The 21,479-nt window shown below is 45.9% G+C and overlaps 1 protein-coding gene across 3 annotated transcripts in view; it reads left to right on the forward strand.

Annotated features, from left to right (window-relative positions):
• The first annotated feature begins 204 nt into the window (after positions 1-204).
• APBA1 (amyloid beta precursor protein binding family A member 1) overlaps positions 205-21,479 on the forward strand; it is a 138,196-nt gene continuing 116,921 nt past the window's right edge. For all 3 annotated transcript variants that reach the window (XR_010792874.1, XM_066604191.1, XM_066604192.1), the window contains exon 1: positions 205-343. The gene's annotated coding sequence lies outside the window, so the exon portion shown is untranslated. The remainder of the gene's footprint in view (positions 344-21,479) is intronic.

Raw genomic sequence — 21,479 nt, forward strand, 5'->3', positions numbered from 1 at the left:
TCCGCATGCGCCCAGCCCAACTTCTAGACAGCATTAGTGAATGAGCCCCAAGGAGTCTCAGGAAGTTGCAGGAGTTCTTGCGAGGGTCGGGGCCGCTAGTCACGGCCGGCACCGCCCGCACCCTCCGGAGCAGCGCGGGGAGTGGTGGCCGGCCGCGGGTACTGATGTCACCGGGGAGGCGGAGCGCTCAGCCGGGGCTGCTGGTGGCTGCAGGAGAAGAAAAGGAGGAAGATGGTGGAATCAGATGTGAGCGCCGCCGCCTCCTCCTACACCGCCGGCACCCCGCACTGTGATGCCCTCCGGCTGTGACCGTCCCGAGGAGCCTCCATCCAGGCCGCTGCCGGTGAGTGCCGTGCCCGGGCAAGGTGTGGGCTGCCAGGCGGGCGCTGCTGCTGACGGCCTATGTGTAGAGCCTGGCAGCTGCGGGCACCGAGGGGGGAGGCAGCTGGTTGGCAGGGGCCTGGCTGGGTGCGGAGAGGGTTAATCGCAGTGCCACCCAGGTGTGTGAGGACGGCAGCCCCCGCTGGGCTGTGAGGGGGGCTTGTCATTGAGTTGTATGAGCACATGGCAGGAGGCTGGCACTGCTTGTGATGTATGGGCATGTGTTGTGGCATCTCCCTGGCATGGAGGTATATAGGATGCCTGTGCAGTGGGCAGCATAGCTTTAACTCTTCCATGACTCTGTCTGTTAACTCATCACGAGACTAAATGCTGGCAGTTACTTCAACTGGGACTATATGGAGCCATCGCTGTAGTAGTTGGCAGACCGCGCCGGCGCTGGAAATATAAAGATATCTTCTGATCACATCAGTGGTGGCCGAATGCCGGGTATACACCGCAACATGAGTGATGGCATTCTGTAAATGGGGTATGTAGCCCGCTACCGTAGATAAATGATGGCATTCTGTCAATGGGGTATGTAGCCCGCTACCGGAGAGATGCCGGCATTCTGTCAATGGGGTATGTAGCCCGCTACCGGAGAGATATGGCGGTATTCTGTCAATGGGGTATGTAGCCCGCTACCGAGGAGAGATGGCGGCATTCTGTCAATGGGGTATGTAGCCTCCCACCGGAGAGAGATGGCGGCATTCTGTCAATGGGGTATGTAGCCCGCCACCGGAGAGAGATGGCGGCATTCTGTCAATGGGGTATGTAGCCCGCCACCGGAGAGAGATGGCGGCATTCTGTCAATGGGGTATGTAGCCCGCCACCGGAGAGAGATGGCGGCATTCTGTCAATGGGGTATGTAGCCCGCCACCGGAGAGAGATGGCGGCATTCTGTCAATGGGGTATGTAGCCCGCCACCGGAGAGAGATGGCGGCATTCTGTCAATGGGGTATGTAGCCTCCCACCGGAGAGAGATGACGGCATTCTGTCAATGGGGTATGTAGCCCGCTACCGGATAGTGATGGCGGCATTCTGTCAATGGGGTATGTAGCCTCCCACCGGAGAGAGATGGCGGCATTCTGTCAATGGGGTATGTAGCCTCCCACCGGAGAGAGATGACGGCATTCTGTCAATGGGGTATGTAGCCTCCCACCGGAGAGAGATGGCGGCATTCTGTCAATGGGGTATGTAGCCCGCTACCGGAGAGAGGTGGCGTTATTCTGTCAATGGGGTATATAGTGTACATAGCCCACAACCGGAGAGAGCTGGATGGATTCAACAGACTTGGGCTTACATTCGTAGATGATATCTACATGATGTATGGGGGTGATATTCACCAGCGCTGGGGATATATTGCACTCATATTGGTTGTGGCCTCATTGTAATCTGGTTGGTGTGAACTTGCAGATACTCTTGCACTTGCCTTCTAGGAGTATATACTGTGTATTATGGAGGAGCGTACTCGCTGATGTGCACCCAACATTCACCGTCGTACATATCGTATTGTCCTAGTTGGGAGCTAATTGGTCATCTCAAAACCCCATATGCACTGACAGATGATCGCTCAAACGAGAGTTTGAGTGACAGTTTTGAGCGATCATCTTTGCATAGTCTATAGTAGCTAATTAGCTACTAAAGAGCTATGCAGGCGGAGTGGGACACCGCTGCTATTGCTCAGCGAACAATACAGCTGTTTTGCATAAGCAAACAGCTGCATTGTTCTCCTCGCTTACAGCTTGCGTCCCGCTTTGAAATACCAGCGGAACACGAGCTGAAAGAATCTTATCAGCGCTGCCGACAGTGATAACATCCTGCATCGCTGATAACAGTTTATCACTCAATTCTAGAAAATTAGAATTGAGCGAGGAACGACTTGTGCACAAAAACTGCATGATGTCCGTGCATTTAGACGCAACAGTTCTCGCTCAAAATACGGCTTTGAGCGAATTTTGAGCAAGAATCATTGTGTCTAAATGGGCCTTTACTATGTCAAGGTGCTTTTGCACAGAACGAAAAAAAGTCGCTGGATCGTTAGAACTTGAGCAATAATCGTTCAATGTAAACGCGGCCAATGATTGAATGATAAATGATAATTCATTCCCTTATCGTTCATTTCATTCAAGCATGAAAATCATCATTGGGTCGTTCACTAATCGTCCGGTTTAAACACCGATCGACCCTGACTGCCAAGCGAACAGGTAAACCGTGACATCGTTTGCTCGTGCGAATGATGATCGCTTCGTGTAAGAGTGCCCTCGGTATAGCTAGTATTTCAGCTGAGAAGCTCTGGGATGTCGCTCTCCCTGTCAGATACTGACAACCTTCATTTCTGTTGTGTTGTGATATTCCCGGCTATATGTAATCATAGAAGCAGTAAACATTCAAAATAGCAAATACTGTAAAACAAACATCAGCTGACAGCGAAACGGCTGATGAGAAGAGAGAGTTGATGGAACGTGTAGTCTAGGAATAGCCGTGTAGCAGATACAGACTTACACCTCTGAAAGGTTCTAAATCCTGCCAGTAATATAATAACGGTGCAGCAGCCATGTAACCTAATTATAAATGTGTGCGGCGGGCAGCCGAGCTGTGCCAGCGTTTCTTGATTGCCTTCTTACTTCACTGGCTCAACGCAATTCATGATTATTTTTGTCACAATAACAGTTGGATTTCATGGAGAATTTTTCTTCCGGGGTACAGTTTGCTAACATAAACTTCCAAGGTCAAAACGTGCATGTCATAATAACTATAATATCTGCATGGTAAGGTAAAGGTAAAGTCCCCTGGTGCGAGCACCGAGTCATAACTGATACCCAGGGTGATGTCACATTGTGACGTTTTCTTGGCCGACTGTTTTTGCGGGGTGGTTTGCCATTGCCTTCCCCAGTCATATCTTTTCCCCCCAGCAAGCTGGGTACTCCTTTTACTGACCTCGGAAGAATGGAAATCTGAGTCAACCTTGAACCATACGGGGATTGAACCCGCAACCTTCAGGTCATGAGCGAGAGCTTAGGGCTGCATTTCTGCTGCCCTGACACTCTGCGCCACATGAGGCAAGGTAGACTCCAGTGGAACTTAATTTCTACAGTCTAATTTAGTGATTCCCAACTAGGGTAGGTGACACCCTGGTGTGCCGCGAGAATCTGTCAAGGGTGCTGGGACACCAGGGGTGGATTGGCTGTTCAGTCCAAAATACTGGTGAGCCGGTCACGTCCTGGGCCACCCGCAACTAACACTGCAGTAGGGATATCCCCTTAAGCCTCTAGTTTATGCGGTGGCTGCGTAAAAACAGTATCCTCACCTGCTTCACTCTTCCTCCCACTCAGGTCCTGCCTGACTTCTGGTTGCACAGTCATGTTGTATGTGACCGTGCAACCTGGAAGTCAGGAAGGAACGTCGGGAGCGGAGCTGCTACAGAACAGGGACCGGGGAGCACTATTGCTGATGCAGACAACAAGGGGGAATGTTTTAACTGATGGAGGGCTTCAGGGGTCAACATACTGCCAGGGGGGCACTGTTAATGATGGGGCAATAAGGGAGATCATTATTACTGGCAGGGGGAACAAAGGGCAGCATTGTTAATGACAGGGCAACACGGGGCTGCAATTTTAATAATGAGGCAGGCAACAAGGTGGGCGCATTTTTAATCATGGGAATAATATGTTTGACCATTATTCCTGATGAGGGCATAAAAGAGGGGCATTATTTCTACTGGGGGCCACTGATAGGGGGTGGTGTTACTATGGGGACCACTGGAATAACGGAGGTAAAATCTTAAGTCATGATAAGCTACGTGCCTAGCCACACCCCCTTTTTGGTAAGGGTGCTCCATCATAAAAAGGGTGTCGCCTCAAGACTGAAAAAGTTGGGAAACATTGGTCTAATTTATCTGATGTGTTCCGAGTCCTGTGGACACCCGCTTCATCATCTTCTATCCAGTTTGAAAAAAAGTCTTTAATTAAAAACTAAGATAAACACTAAATTGTTACATATAATCCCCCCTAGAATTCCTCTCCCTCACTCTTCTGGTCATCTCTGCTGAGCGTCACATGAGTGGGACATGTTGACCATAGTGCGGGGACTACCTCACACACGACTGGCCGCATCTCTCGTGATACATCCGACGTTCTCTTCCTACCGCTGACCCACACCTTGGCTGGTTGTCCAGGAACAGAAGCTTGGCAGGAGGCTCTTGAACAGTTGTAATACTTTGTGTCGGCACATTAGCACAGGCGCACCAGCTGAGCCCCCACTATTACTGTGCGATGAAACACTGGTTACTTCTTTACAGTTTGCTTTTCTGATATTGTCTCTTGTTATTGACACTATTTGTGAAAACCCGCAACAACAGACAATGGCAGATGGGGCTTCATTGTGTCGGAGCAGAAACAGCGGCCCGCTACTCGTTTTGTATCAACGTCAAGTGAGATCAAATCAGCCTTTTATCACACAATGCCTGCAAATCCCGGTGTCCCTAAATTTTACATCAGCATGCCTGCCGTGTCACATTGGAAGGGACCAGGAAGATGAGATTTGGGGAATTGTTCGCAGAGTCCATTAACAGATGTGCTAGAAGCCGACTTGTCCTGTGACATTGAAAAGCTGTGAAGCTCTTTGACTGCCATCATGAAGAATTCTCAGGTTTTTAGTGGAGTTTTAATCTTTCATTTACTTGGTGTCTTTCTCCTTGATATTCTGTCACAAGAACGTCAAACTCTCTTGAAGGTCGAATGTATCTGTTTCTCATGGCTCCCGTTTGTGGCTGAAGGCTGTCTGAAGCAGGGGTCCCCAACTCCAGTCCTCAGGGACTGCCAACAGGTCATGTTTTCAGGATTTCCCCAGTATGGCACAGGTGATGTAATTATTGTCGGTACCTCAGACACTGCCACAGGTGTTCTTACTAGAGGAGATCCTGAAAACATGACCTGTTGGTGGTCCCTGAGGACTGGAGTTGGGGAACACTGGTCTAAAGGACCTTTGGAGCAGAAGTACAAGTAGTAGACTTGTCGATATGATGATGGAATTGAGGGGCATGGATTTTGTAGTTGTGACCCTTACATATGGTGAGAACCAATAAGTGGTAAACACCATGATGTGTTGGCCATGGCCTCATGGTCGTTGGTGAGTGCATCCTGGCAGGCACGTAAACTTTTAATACATCACTTGGTGTGGCCAGAAAGCCTCACCTCAATTACTGATAGAAGGGACAAATGTTGAGTACATATGGTGACTGCTGCTTAGTAAATATGCATGAGGGAAGGTGAAAGATAATGAGAAATTTACTGGGAGGGCGTTTTATTCTCCTTTTTTATCTTTTTGGCATTGGAATGAAATCTAAGTTCAAAAAATCTGTTCTTATTTCCATTAATTTAGTATGTACACTAATGCTAAGCACGCTTCACAGATTTGTTGCAGTTTCAGAGTCTGTAGTTTATTTAAAGCATCCCTGAGGTTTCTAAAATATACCATTTTCTCTTACCCTGCTGTTTATAGTCCACTTGCAGAGAGGGGGTTTGTAGCAAACCTAGTATTCTGCCAGTAGTTCACTGTCCTGACTTCCTTGCCCTTGCTTCCCATGCTGCATTGCAAATCTGGTCCAGTCAGCAGAAAGGCAGTTTCTTAGTGCCCGCTCCTTTGCTTAGTGCAGGCATTTAGAGACCTTCTGGGCAAGCAAACCCACTATAATGTTTGCGTGTAATGTGTGCACGCACACACAGTCATACACCCACATGCTGTAAAGATTGTAGAGATCATTATCACAGTGTCTGCAGATCTGGCAGCATGGGAGTCACCTGTGAAATTAGCCCCTCTTCTGCTGCTATGGAAATGTCCATGTTACTACAGAAGCTCTGTACCTAATGACAGAGAATGGATTGCAGAGAAGCTAGAAGGGAGACCCCTAGTGGCAGCCTGTCAGGCAGGCAGATATAGATCTGCCTTGCCCTACACCAGTTTGGCTGTGGGCTATCTGATGTGGCAGCACCTGGCAAACTGCTTTTCTCACACTTAACCCTTCCAAGCAGGATATTGGCTTTGCTTCGGGGGCCCCAAGCCATTACACACAGATAGTCCCGACTGTGGCTGCTGACTCTGCATTGGGCCAAGGAGCTGTACCTGATGGGTGTGATCAGGTGTTTATCCACACCGTAGCAATAACGTAGCTTCAGAAGGTCAGAGCAGGAAATAGCGAAGTCCAGTAAACAGAAGCGAGGTCAAGGAGCACAGGAGTCAGAGTTGTAAGTCAAGCAGGAGTCAGAATACTCAACTAACTGAGGCTTTGTCGCAGTGGCTAATAAGACCAGTTGCTTAGGCATCCACTCTTGGTTGTGGATGCCTAATATAGGAGGTGCAGGGACAGGATTGGAGGGAGATGAGGGATGGGAGTGCGTACTGGCCCTTTAAGAGACTGAGCGGGAGTGTGCATGACCCCTATGGGCAGAATACAGGGAAGGAGCAGGAGTGTGGAGGCAACCCCTCGTGGCTGCAGGAGCATGCGACACAAGTGCAAGGTCACACACAGCCGCTTCAAACGTGAATCACAGTAGTAAAGTAACAAAATTCTTAATGCAACTACATTACAGACTAACACAAGCTTGTAGATGAGCAGACGTCTGGAAAGTTAGTTCCACTTTAAATGAGAACCCGCTTGGATGCAGCTTTTCATCAAAATGAGTGATTCTGCATTGACGTTTCTGAATCTTCCCATCTGCAAAAGTGATAATGGAGGATTATCAGCGACAGAAGCCAACAGCCACCAACCGTATCTTAAGTTGGAATAGTCATAACTCTTACTTGTTAAGGTAAAATGTGATTGTTCTCAGTAAGAGGAATCAAGTAATCTTGTAGATATGATACCTTTTAATGGCTAACAAAAATACATGATGTTATAGCAAGCTTTCAGACCTCCCCAGGGGTCCTTCCTCAGGCATAATGGAACAAATCAATTTTTTTGCTCCATTATGCCCGAGGAAGGACCCTCAAAGGTCCGAAAGCTTGCTATAACATCATGTATTTTTGTTAGCCATTAAAAAGTATCATATCTACAAAATTACTTGATTCCTCTTACTGCGAACAATCACATTTTGCTCAACTGGCTAACACGGTTTCAAACCCTTTTTTCTTTTTTTTTTCTTTTTTGTTAAGGTGAGGACTACCTACGGCATAATTTTTGAGGATTTGTCGAAACGTTTCCTCCCTTGGGGATTTTAGACAGAAGGCTGGAGATATGACTGCTAGATTTATTAAGAGCGGGTAAAAGGTGCCGTGAGACCAAATGTCCTTCAGCCAAGTGCCTGGAAATGGCTCCGACAAACACGGGCCTGTAACGATGGCGCCACTTGTCTCTGTGTGACAAAAATGAAACCCTTTGGAGTAGCTTGTGCTTGTTGGACGATCAGACGATCCTCTCTACTGACGGTTTGTCAAGAACATCCTGAGCCCAGTTGCCTTGTGTCTGTGCCCTTATCCATCCATTGGTCCTAACATCCCGTAGTAGTTTAGACAGAACAGCCCAGTTGGCGGGCAATTCATCAATATGACCATCCAGCTTCTCGCATTCCAATAATGCGCCCCTCTCAAACTCTGTTAACTGGGTGAAATCTCTTTTCTGCTTCGTATAGGCGTCTAGTGGTCAACAAGCTCTACACAAGCAGAAGAAGAGGTGACTACACACAAGGAGCCTCCAAGAGCCTTTTATAGATCAAGGGGGGAACCACTTTTAGGTGTTGGCTCTTTACATATGAATAACAATACAGCCATGTGCAGCTCCATTGGCCAATACTATCCCCATGTTCACGTCATTAATATGGATCTATTATGGATTCGAAGTAGTTCATACGATTGAGGCTTTTTTTTAAGACTGACTGTTTTGTCTTTCTGGCTTTAAGTATGAATACTGTAGGGTGTGCTTACTTCTAAATGGCTTGTCCCCAGACATTGTCCTCTGTCCTTGTGCTGTATTAGGGCATTTGGGTGGTATGTGCCAGGATGAAGAGCTGCTCTATTAGAAAGGCTCCTGCTCTGGAAGATCTGGCATCCATGCATTACACGCTAGACTACAAACATGCCTAGACACAGTTTTCCCTATTTCTAAAAGCAGATCATCATTGGGTTATAAAAGCTAAACCCAAGCGATGCCTGCATCAACTTCTACTTAACGAAGTGGTTGTCTTCGTTAGACAATCCCTTTAATAATAATGAGGATTTTGGCTGCCTGTCTTTGCGCTTTTGTTTGTTGACTTGCCGCTTGTCCTCTCTTTGTGACCCCACAAATAAAATGAATACTTTTTGTGCATTGTAGCACAAAGCACTAAAGCGGAGGGAATAGCATCTACTCAACAGTAGATTGAGGTGACCTCGGAGCACTGGGACATTTTCAACACTTTATTTGACTTGGCTGTTTTTCAGACTACTGTACTGATTCATTGTTTCATTTTCTTGTTGGCTGCACACTTAAAGCTTAAAGGGGTCAATTACTTTCTAGTAAAATTTCAGTTATGCCATAAATGATTAGACTTCATTCCAAGGACCTCTATACCTTGACCGCTTATTTTGCTCTTTATTTTAGGGCCCCTTGACAGCCATGTAATCGTTGGATGTGGCCCTCACCCCATCTATAGGAGTGAAGATAACAGCGGTTGTATGATTTAACCATGTGACTGCTTCCCTAGCTGTTTGCTTGGCTCTGTCATCTTCTATGCAGGCCGGCATCCACGCATACGACTAATGAGTTCAACAACTTCAGAGCAGGAGGGACATGTGGTTAAATCATGTGACCTTGGCAAACTTCATTCCTGTGGATAGGGTGCTGCAAATCATTTTTACACAGATGTAGGGGACCTAAAATAAAGAATGGAGTAAGCACTGTCATGGTACAGAGGTCCCTGGAATAAAACATAATCGTTTGCGGCATAGCAGAAATTTTACTAGAAAGTCGATAACCCTTTTGAAAGCCAAATCCACAGATTTTGGGGTGATTGATTGATTCACCATCAAATGTGTAGGGCGGCCTCCCAGCTCTACTCTGACTGCAGATGCTTGGGAAATATGTGTCGGGCAGTTGCATGTCAGTCTACCTGATTCTTTTGTTCTCATGCAGAATGTTCCACAGTCGGGGGTGTTTGACGGTGAATGTGAACGAATGAATGATTTAGCAAGCAAACAATTTATGCGCTTGTATAAACAGGCTGCACAAGCGAACTCGCTCATGCAAACAATAAATCGTTCTGCGTAAAAGCACCCTTAAAAATCAAATGGCGATCAGCGTGTGTAACAGGCATTCATTCATTTATAAGTGACTGCCAGTTTACAGTGATTGGAGATGGGCGACCGGACTGATCTCAGATGTGCTCTGCCTAGATCGCTGAGCGATCATCACTGCTCTGTGAAGGCATCGGAGCAGCACTGAAGCGCCCAACAGCCGTCCTGTGTAGAGGAACCCTTACCTCTTAGGCCTCGTGTCCACAGGTGGGTTGGATTCTGCATGCAGGAGGCCGCAGCAGAATCAGACCCTGGCCGAGGACCATGCGGACCCGTCTTCTTTTTTCTGTACTGCCGATGTGTGCAGAAACACTGGCCCAAATGTTCAATACACGTTTCTTTTTCTTTTTTTTTTTTTTAAACTCTTGCTTTCCCACGAAGTCCATGGCCCGTCCGCGTCAGTTGTGGATGGACCACGGTTTGGACGTCTTCCATTGACTTCAATGGAAGCCAGCCATGTGGGAACCGTTGTGAAATGGAGCATGCTGCGACTTGTTTTCCGCATGCGTGATCCAGAAAACAAATCCGTGCGGATCCCGCAATTCAAATCAACCCGTGGGCATGACGCTTTGTATGATGTTTGGGCAGTTATGTCCCACATGTAGTAGCAGAGTACATTCTTATTATTCTCTTCCACAGATGCTTACTGTCGAATCGTTGCCGATCTGCCATGGCGTCTACTACTACTGCAGAGCACTCCGCTTACTGTGTGATGTAAATATTGCCATATTACAGCCACGTGAAGCCTTCTTAAAGGGGTTTTCCAGGACTTTAAAAAAATGTCACTTTCTTAGAAATGTCTAAAGTAAAGAGAAAATACAAACTCGCCCACTTCAGCGACTCCCCTTTGAGCGCTAAAGCCCTGGTGCCAGCCGCTCAGAACCCAGAAGAAGCCAGCAAGCGGTCACATGCCATACATTGCAATCGTGACTACTTAGCCAATCATAGTTCTACTGCCATGGAAGAATGACCATTGAAACGTGTAATTGGCTGAGTGGTCTTGTGACAACCATTCATTTTTTGGGGGGGGTTCCAAGCGCTGGGCATTGGGGCTCTAGTGCTGAGCATGGCGCAGCTGGAGCAGATGAGTATGCATTTTTTTTTTCTTCTCATATTTCTCATAATTTTTTTTATGTTCCGAAAAACCCCCTTCAAGTCTAGGTTCACACAAGGAGTTCATGTGGCGGTTGTCTTTTTCTGTTATTTTACAATTGAATGTCCTAGCCAGATGATGTTAGAGTGGTTTCACATTGCGTTGGAACCTCTAGTTGGCTGTGCCGTGCAGATCTGTGCATGCAGAGCTATTTCTTCCAGCTAAAACCTGGCAGCTGAGCGGAAACCGAGCGGACTCCATTATAGTCAATGTGGTTCGCGCGATGCTGAGATGGAACATCCGGCCACGGGATTCCCATTTCCTGCTCCCCCGAACGGAGTAGGAAAGGCGAACCCCGACGCAGGTGTGAACCACTCTTGCATGAGAATTAAAGTGAGTGTATGAACGGCCAGTTGGATACAGAAGTGCCATGCTATATCAATGTAAGGTGGTTATTGGGGAGGGGTGCTGGGGAAGTAGCAAGTGACCCTGCAAAAATCATAAAAATGTTGATGTGTTCAGGAAGTTTCTTGCAAAATGTTTTTTTTCCAATATTGATTTTCCTGGCCTCCATGTCTGCCCGCTTAGCAGCTGTTTTTTATTGGCTGTCTACTTCGGCGTCCTCTTCTGTCTTGAATCCTCCGAGGCCGCAGCCGCCTTTTGGGTTTTCTTCTGCTTTTTTCATCCATTTAAAATTGAGCTGTGAACGCTTGAAGTTTAACAAACGCCCAGTGTTGTGTACAATAGACCTCGAAACTGCATGCAGAGCGAAAGATTGAAGCGCATCCCTTTGTCTGCTCAAGTGTTTGGTCATGGTTGACTAGCCCGGGATTTTCTGCATACATTTCAGGCCATTTATGTGCTTTAAATATTTAAATTTTAACATTAACACCTCGAGTTCCATGGTTCAGCTTTTATACAGCTAGGAAAGGGATTGTCAAATTTCAAAGTCAATTACACCCAGGTGGTGCCACTCGGTGAATGCCGGAGAATGAGATATCAAGCAGGTTATGCCGAGATGAAATTGCAGAGAGCTGCAGATGAAATAGCACATTGGGCTTCATGTATAACAGCTAGGGAGAATAAAAGGGGAATTCCTTCAGCCAATCAAATGACTTCCTTTTGTAATCTACACGTATATTCTGTTCCCATCGCTATAGAGTTGAGGTAACGCTCTAGTCATACTACGTTTTTCCATACACTGCAATGTAGTAGGAGCAGGTCGGGTCCTCGGCTGTAAGTCACACCCAAGGACCCGGAGGAGAAGGCAGAAGTGGTTTTTAACCGCTTCTACTTTTTTTTTCTTTACAGGTTAATGAAGAGGAAAAGCGGAAGTGTTGCTTCTGCTATTTGATCCGGCGATCACGTGACCGCTGGTTACCCCCTGCCACAGTAGAGCTGCAGGGTCCTAACAGACCCAGATCGATTCTGTTATTGAATACGGTCACTACAGTGGGATGTTTCCCCTTTAACTGGGGCTCCTATGGATGCCACTGCTACAGTGGAAAAAAAAAAAAAAGTGAATGACCCCCAGAGGTCATGAAGGACATGGATGTAAAAAAGATAGTTACATAAATAAGTAAAAAAAATTACAGAATAAAAATAAAACCGCCCAACGGTACCGTGTATGATGAGAGCAACAGCTCCTGCTTCTTCGATATGGTGCTGGAACAGTTTACACACTCGCCACAAAAGCCCATCAACCAGTGTGCACATGAGGCAAGAGTTAGCAGTTCGTCGAAATCCGAAGCGTCTGGATGTTAATTGTGACCACTTTGAGCATCTAATATGATTGCAGACATCAAACACAACAAAGAGCCCATTTACACGCAAAAATAATCGTTCAAAAGATTGTTTTGCATAACCTGCTAATGAACACTAATGTTAATTAGCAGGTTATCGGCTTCATTTGCATATTAATGATCCTCAGGAGCTATATGCTGAAAACAGCAGGTGGTCTGTTCTCTGCATTCAGCCCCTTTTGTTCTGCCTTAGGCTCCCTGCTGAAAACAATGTTATCAGCGCTCCCATGGAGAATACAGCACCATGAACAACACAAACAGCATGTGGTCTGTGTTATCTTCTGTCCGGCTGAACGATGGATTTTATGCTGAAGTAAAAATCATCGTTCAGCGAAGACTGAAAGATAGGAGCATTTACACACAACGATTATCGCTCAAACGATGGCTTTTGAACGATAATCGTTGTGTGTAAATGGGGCTTTAGAGCTTTCCTCTGATTATATAAATCTAGTAAAAAAGCTTTTATACAGATATTTTTCATCTTTAAGTATGTGGACATTTTTCAGACTCCCTGTATAATTGGTTTACAGCTTTTTTCCCATTTTTTTTCCTTCTAATTTTCTACAGTTCTACAAAAGGCATAAACTTGGTGTAAACTTAGTCTAAGGGCTCTTTTACACAGGTAGATGAATTGTTGAGATTCGCACGATCCAGCAAGAATCTGAACGCTTGTCATACAATCTAAATGCATGCATCAAGTGAATGACATTCAGTCCGTCTATGAACGACAGCCTGTTCACTATGTATGGAGACTGGTGGGCTTCAACGATCCGCAGAACCCTCCGCCTCCATTCATTAAGCAGTAATTCCGTGTAAAAGTACAGGAACGATCATCGCTGCAAGAATCTGTCGGGCTTCTGCGCCTGACATGTCGTCTCGTGTAAAGAGGCCCCAGATCTGATTCATATCACATTTCTTATCTATGTCAACCATATATTTTGTAGTGTTCATCTAAAGGAAGGCAAGCAACCTCGACAAAACAAAAGCAAAGATATAATAAAGGAATACAAACATGCTTGTAGTCATGCATTTGGATGTTCGACACGTCCGATAACCCCTTAAAGTCATAAGTTTACGTCCTGGCTGTGGGGTACTTAACGCAATAGGACATAAACTTACTGCCTCTGAATGGCGTGGGATCAGAGGTGAGCCCGCGCCATCCTGCAGTGGGAGTGAGCTGTGACTGAAAGCCTCCCGCTGCAACAGCGGGGATCGCTGCAAACAGCAATCCCCGCTGTTAACTACCTTAATGCTGCGATCAATGTACATTGCGCCATGTAAAAGGTTCACAGAGGGAGCATGCTCCCTCTGTGACATTATCAGCCATTTGCGTAGCGGCTATTGCGGACGGTTGATGGGTGGTCATGACAACCAGCCACCAGACTCTGGTGTCCGAGTTGTTATGGCCTAAGATCAGTAATATGAGCTATAAGGCATTGCAGTACAGAGGTATTGCAATGCATTATTATAGTGATCATAGCGGTTATGAATAAAGTCTTCTTTAAAACGTTAAAAAACGTAGATAAAGATATAACACGTAAAACCTTTTTTTTCCCCCCAAATCCCACACATTTGGTATCATTGTATCCGTAACGACCTGTACAATAAATTAAACACACTATTTATAATGCATGGCAAAAAACTTAACCCCACCACCACCAAAAAAAAAAGCAAAGTGCGTATTTTGGTACCAATAGGGTACCAGCAAAAAACTACAGCTCGTCACGTAAAAAACAAGCCTTCGTATGGCCATGTCAATGGAAAAATATGGCTTTCGAAAAATGGAGATGAAGATCCCCCAAAAAGTGTGTCCTTAAGGAGTTAAAGAATCTTTCAAAAAGAGTTCAGCTTGATATGCTTTTGAGAGCCTGGAATATGATTTCCCGAGCCCGGCCTCCCAAACCGTGGTTTCTATACCTTGCAATCATCAAGACTAATAAGCCCCAAATGCTTGTATAAAAGTTACAATAAATGGCTCTAGACTTGTATGCTATATTGCAGACAGACAAAACCACAGGCCTGCGAGTCGCCTGCGGGGTCCACCGTCCACCTGCCCATGGACAAACCCAAGTGTCCACCACAAGCATCAAAGAGATAAAAGTCCAGCGTCAGCAGAGTCCGAGTAAAATATCTTCTCTGTCTGCGCAAGAACCGCCAACCCCAGCAGCTTGCGCGTTTCGGTAGTTGACCTAACTCCTAGCCCATTCCGTTCTGCACTTGCCTCTCCGCCCTACGCTGCTTCTTCACTACTCCTATATCATGCCTATTGAACCAGTCAAGCCTGATGCGGTTTGAGAATCGTTCCTGTTAGAGGCCTGCGGGTCCTGTATCCTACTTCTACCAAGCAGAGCTTTACACGCGGAATCTGTGCAGAAATAAAGCATGCTGCGACATTTTTTTTTTTTCCTCCACTCGCGGAAACCGCAATAGTTTTTGTTTTTTTTTATAGTCTGCTGTGGACGGTATTTGCTGCAGATCTGGGGATTCTGCAGCAAAAGATCTGTTTGTGTGCAGGTGGCCTTAGGCTGCTTTCACATCTACGGTGGATGTTCCGTTTTCTTGCTCCGTTCAGAACCGCACAGCGCCAAACTGAGCCCGTTGACTATATTGGGGTTTGTTCAGTTTCCGCTCAGCTGCCCCACTTTCGACTGGGGAAAAAAAGCACTACAAGCAGCGTTATTTCTTCCGGTATTTTGCGCCAGTTCAGATGTTCAACCGGCCTTATTAACTTTAGGCCGGTCTCACTTGACCATGTTTACCCGCAGCTCACGCGAGCATTACTTGTGCGCAAGAACGCATCAAGTACATTATGACATGCGGACTTGCTATGTGCCACCAATTCCCAAACACTCTCTTGGATCCGCGCCAAGATAGAGCATGGCATGATTTTTTTTGCACTTGTAGTAAACAGTAGCATTCACTCGTGTGAGACCGGCCTTAAAGACACCGATATTGTAACTGATTTACCACATTCGTAGTTTATGGGTCATTTTCCATCCTATTAGGATGGTGATTTTTTTTTTTTCTGTTTTCCATCATTTGGTTTCCGTCATTGTTGACAGCATTAAATATGATTGTCTACAACGAGAAATAACTCGCTTCACTTATGCATCGTCTTGTAGACATGCAAACAGAAACACGGGGATTCGTAAGGCGCAAAATCTTTTTTTTTAAAAAAGACGACTCTTTTTGGTGTACTGATCTTCAGATTGTTTCTTCCCTGGCTCTATGCGTTTGCCATGTAAAGGTCTGTTGTAAAAAATTAAATAGATTTTCAATAATTCAGTTTTTTTATGTCAAACAACATTTTAACTATATTATTGGATACTTAAAAAAAAAGTCCATCCAGATGGCAGCATGGAAAAGTATAAGAATCTACTCCTCTATGCATCATAGTGTTTGTATACAGGGTCCACAAATGCATGTCACATCCAGCAAACACCGGTGGGAAATCTGATGCAAATGTATGCACATCTCTCCAATTACTTTGCATCAGTGGTAGAAACAAGAGCGCTGGGGGCTATTATTAGGCAAATGCCAACAATTGGCACATTTGTATTGCTGAGCATTTTGAAGAAGCCATCTATCAATCTTTTGTGGGCAAAACATGCAATTAGTTCAGCTAATTCCTGCAAACAAAGTGATAAATGATGACCGTTCACAATGAGTGTTTCTGGTAAGTGAAGAGCTTGTGAATACAGTCAGTAGATACATTGTAGAGCGCTCTCCCCGAGAGATACTACAGTCAAGTGGATACATTGTGGAGCGCTGTCCCCGAGAGATACTACGTAGCCTGCGCTGAGCTCATCATACATCTATTAGCACGTCTTGGTATTACACACCAGTATTGGCTGGAGGTAGATCGGGTCCGACATGTTTGCTACAATGATGAATGACCATCATAATGACACAACTGCCTGAGATTTCACCGTTTGGACACTTTTTACAAGAAATGTAATAGACGATAATATACATTTATTTGTGTGCGGAATAAGTTGCACTAATCTCCCATAGGCGGCCATGTTCCCGCTCCCACGAATTGCACGATATATGGAAAAATCGCAGCATGTTCTATCTTGACACGTAAAAGATAGTACATGGCGATAATCGGCACACAATGTCATTACGTACTGACTGCATTCCGTGCACCTATATTTTGCACGCTGCAAGATATGGTAATTAGCCATTTCAATGTACAGGACCGTGGCTCTGGGTTTTCTGCGCAAAAATCAGTGCAAATACGTATACGCTTGTGTGACTCTGGCTTACACTCAGCCAATCATTGCCAGCACTCGATGAACCAATCACAGCCATTCATCGAGCGTTGGCTCTGATTGGCTAAGTGTCAGCCAATCACAGCCAGAGCTTCCAGGAGGTGGGGATTTTTTAATCCCCGACCAGAAGAGATGAAGAAGACCAGTGTCGGGAACCGAGAGGAAGATGCAGAGGAGGCCCGGACAGTGCTTCTAGGGGATGTATACTTTTTTTTTTTTCCTGCAGCTAGGGCATTTTTCGGGGGAAAGGCTTATAGTTCACCACTTATGAGGCAACTGATGATCCTCTCAGTGATTAATTTCTTACAGTATTTTCCATGTAAATATGTTTAGTAAACTCCATCATCTGCGTCTTCCCGCAGTAATCTTGTTGGTTGTTGGCTCTCTGTACGTCTGGAATTCAGAATGTTACCAAGCGAGATCACAGGCAGCTCGGCTCATTCAGGGCATTATTTTTTTGCTGCTGCAGGTATTTATTTTTACCATTATTTTTTTTTCCAAAAATATGTTATCCAAAGGCTTTTTTTTTTTTTTTTTGCATAAAACTTTAAGAACTTTTTTTTGGAAAACAGAATTTTATTTTTTTTTAAATGAAACATCCCTTTCTTTATCTTGCAGCAGTTGGATGACTCGAGATATGTGACATAATGTAGTGATTTTGGAATTAATTATTTTTTTTGGACTTCCTGCTAATAATCCAATTGCGGACTACTGCGATTAGCAAATGGAGGTAGTGAATTGGTCGGCTTGAGCTGATTCCCATAAGCTGGACTCAGATCCGACTATGGCAGCCATTGCCCGCTACGTGAATATAGATGGGCTTTTACTCACAGAATTTGTAGGAATTAAATGTGCCGCATGGTATTATGTATTACTGAGACCTCTCTGGACATTGTGAGGGGGGTTCGCGGGATTAAGGACTATTTGCTTTATGGATAGAATTGCTGTGAGGACGGAGCCTTTAAGCAGATGTTATTCTCCCCGCCTCAGTCTCGCTTTTCTAGAAACTCATGTATATGAATCTACTTGTAGTTTCATCCATTTCCGGCGAGCCGCATTGCTGCAGACTTGCAGTGAATAGTTTTCCGTGCATTTAGTGGGACGATGAATTTTCATGCTTTTATTGCAGTAAAGGCGCTAATAACACATTCACTCCGGAGCAGAGAAGGAATAGTCTCCCGCATGTGATTGAGCGGCGTCTGATGACAGGCTCCTCTGTCATTAAGGCTGGCTTCACACGGGGCGGAATTTATGTGCAGAAAGTCCGCACGGCAATTCAGCCCATGGCTCCTTATCCTGGGATTAGCCAGCAAAGTGGCCGAGATTTTGCAAAAATCTCGTCCACACGTTGCAGACAAACCGCACGAAAACTGACATGCGGCGCGAAATTTAAATCCTCACATGTCAATTTCTCGTTTCCGCAGCGGCCTCTCTCCTCTCTCAATGGGGAGCGAAAGCTGCAGTGGAATGTCGACGGCGAAACCGCTCAAAAGGCCGCGGCTATCCTAGCGATAATCGTTCCTGTGCTTTTACATAAGAATGAGCATTGCTGCTGAATGGAAGTGGGATAGGAGCGGGGATCGTTCCGGCTCGCCCGCCTTGATTCACAGTAAGCAGGCGGTCGTTCATAAGTGAATGATTGCCTATTTACACGGAACGATCCGTCATTTAGTTTTCTGCGCACAGAAACTGAGCGACGAATGAAAAGCGAATGACTTCTCATTCGGCATTCAGTCCCTGCATGCATTTACACTGAGTGAGTACCGTTCCGTGTAGAAGCACCTCAACGTATACGCCAAACCTATGCCACATAGGGCTGATTGCACAAAAACTTTGATCTGAGATCAGCAAGAATTGATCTAAGATCAAGTAGAAAAATATTGCGCTAACGCTAATTTCACGCGTGTGAGTGCGATATCGGCTCGTGAAACTCTGCCAGATATCACACTTGCCTACTTGCGGCGTCCCCGCGGATGCAAGGCAGTTTTTGTGCTGAGCCAGCCTATTTGAAAACAATGGGCGATGCGAGGCGTTCTGAGGGATCGCCCAAAGATAGGACATGCGCGGGGAAAAAATCTCATGTGTATGACCCCAAAAGAATGGGGTTCGTATTCATGTGTCTTGCAATGCACAAATTGCACATGGTTTTCTCAGCCGCGTGAAACCGGCCTAATACAGTTCAGCCCGTGATCTAGGTTCAATTTAATCCCCGGTTTTTGGCAGATAAAATTAGTTGAGCTTAGTTTAGCAGCCGAAATCCAAGATGGCGGACTAGACTGTCAGGCTTTTACTTGGTGGCTAAATGACACCCACTTTGCTGCTGACTAAGGCTTCGTTCACACGAACGCTGCAGGTGTGCAGTATAGCCGCGCACAGGAAACGCTTCTATAGGAACCAATGGTTTCCTATAGAAGTGTTCACATGAAAGAATGTTAGACTAGATTAATACGCACACTTCACGAAGATAGGACATACGAGTGCAGGTCGCATCTAAAGGACATCACCTAACTTTGCTCCGTGCTTTCCATAGACTCCTATGGGAGCTGGATCGCACCTTAGATTGTGTGAACGGGTGACTTCACGTAGCAGGAATTAACCTGTTCACGCTATCTTTAGTGCAGTATAGCCACTATCTTTGCACGCGACTATACTGCACACCCACAGCGCTTGTGTGATCGAGCCCTTAATCACTAAAAGTGACCCTATCCTTAGCAATGTACTAATCCAAGATGGCGGACTAGCCTGATATGCTCTGGTTTCATCATTGTGAAAAGGCCGCGGGATCCGCATCTTTGCCTAGCTATGGCATAGGGAAATCTGTACTGCACATATGCGCCGGCGGCCCATCTGCAGTACAGAGGAAAAGACAGGTACGCTGGGTTGCCAGCAAGGGGCACGGGCGGATTCCATGCGTGCCTGTATATGGCAGTTTTCTGTGATTTTTGTCTGTTTTATATTTCCCTTTTCTGATCAAAATGTCATTTTGATTGATGTTAGTGTAGGGACTCACAAGAAAACGTGGACCCTTGGTGGTGGCTTGTGAGCTTGTGTATTGTAATTGTGTGTTTATACTATCGCTATGAATGCTGGGAAGATCACCGGACTGCAGTCACCAATCACTGTGTGCGGTGTATGTTTTTTGGGGTGGCCCATTATGCAGGGAAGCAATGGAGGCCAAAAGGATGGTCTTGGGGGAATGGCCTGTGTTGGGGGAATGGGCGGCAATGAAAAGTTCTTGGTGCGTGCGTGGAACAATGTTAGCCGAGTCTTATCTGTAGTGGTTGTTCGCAGTTGTAATGCAATTAATATTACATGCTAAACATATGAGTTATATGACATACAATAGGGATTGTCATCTTAAGCTACATTCACAGGGGCGAGTGCGATATCGGGCCGGAAAATAATAAAGGATTCCAATGCATTAGTTCACATGGGCAATTTTTTTTTTAATTATTATTATTTTTTTTTTCCCAGTGCGTAAAATCGTCCGGCTTTTACTCACGGCTAGAAAGGATAAGTCTTTCATAGAAGCCTATGGGAGCTGCCGGCAAGGGGAGGAACTAGGAGTTTAGCACAACTGGCGTTGCTAAACTCCCTCCTCCTTCCTCCCCTTGCCTTTGCCGGCAGCTCCCATAGGCTTCTATGGAAGCTTCTATTGCTGTGATCAGCCGGCAAAGGCTGATGGAATTCCGGGCGGTGGCGTATATACGCTGCATCCAGCTGTCTGGGCGAGAAAATGTGAGATTTAGCCGCGACTTTCTCTCATTAATGTGATTTTTCGGCAGTAATGCAGGTGGCCGAAAATCGCAACGCCCGTGTGAATGCGCCCTAAAAGTGATCCGACTAGAATATGGACACCACACCCTCCAAATTCTTGGCTTGTGAAGCTTAGACCTCCCTTGTGACCCGGTAAGAAGGCTCTTGGTACGTACGTGGCTGTGGCGTTAGCGCTCCTACGAACTAAATAACATTGCCAGGGAATGGAAGATGGAGCAGAATATTCCTTTGTCAGTTCACCAGGGTTACATTAACAGTTTAGATAAGATGTCAGATCATTTACATTTTGCTGAGTCAGGGTATCTGAAGGGACCGCGCACAACGCCGTCCGCGGGAGCCGGCACTACATCCCTCACCATGAGGTGGAATGAAATGTAAGTAGAAAATACTTTATTTGCATTTTAATTACAGCTCCAGTATTCGCTAAGTGCTGAATTATAGCGGAATTCGTAATACATAACGTACCATAAAGCAGGTGATATACGGCTGCGGTGTGCGGAGGCGAGGCGGTATGGATTATATATGGGGATGTAGGACTCGCTTTCTCCTCATGCGTCTCATTGATTAGTTATTGATTAGTAATTCCCGCTCCAGCGAGCTGATTAGGCTAACGGATGCTGGTTCTTGGAGCTTCTCCTGAAGCCATTATTAAGACTTCATTGGGCAGACTCCCTTACCCTGGTTGTTCATAGTTTGTCTCCGTACGTTAAGAGCCCGTTCACATCTCTGTTGGGAGCCTTTAGCGCCGATCCGGCAGAAAGTCCTGCCCGAAATAGCACAGTATTTAGTCGGGAACGCTATCTTTTATCCTCGGGGAGAGCGCGTAGAAGGGGAGGAGACTTATAAGGCCATTCATGCTCCTCTGGGTAATATGCAAATAAGGGAGGT

Source organism: Eleutherodactylus coqui, chromosome 5, assembly GCF_035609145.1.
Source record: "Eleutherodactylus coqui strain aEleCoq1 chromosome 5, aEleCoq1.hap1, whole genome shotgun sequence".
Lineage (NCBI taxonomy): Eukaryota > Metazoa > Chordata > Amphibia > Anura > Eleutherodactylidae > Eleutherodactylus > Eleutherodactylus coqui.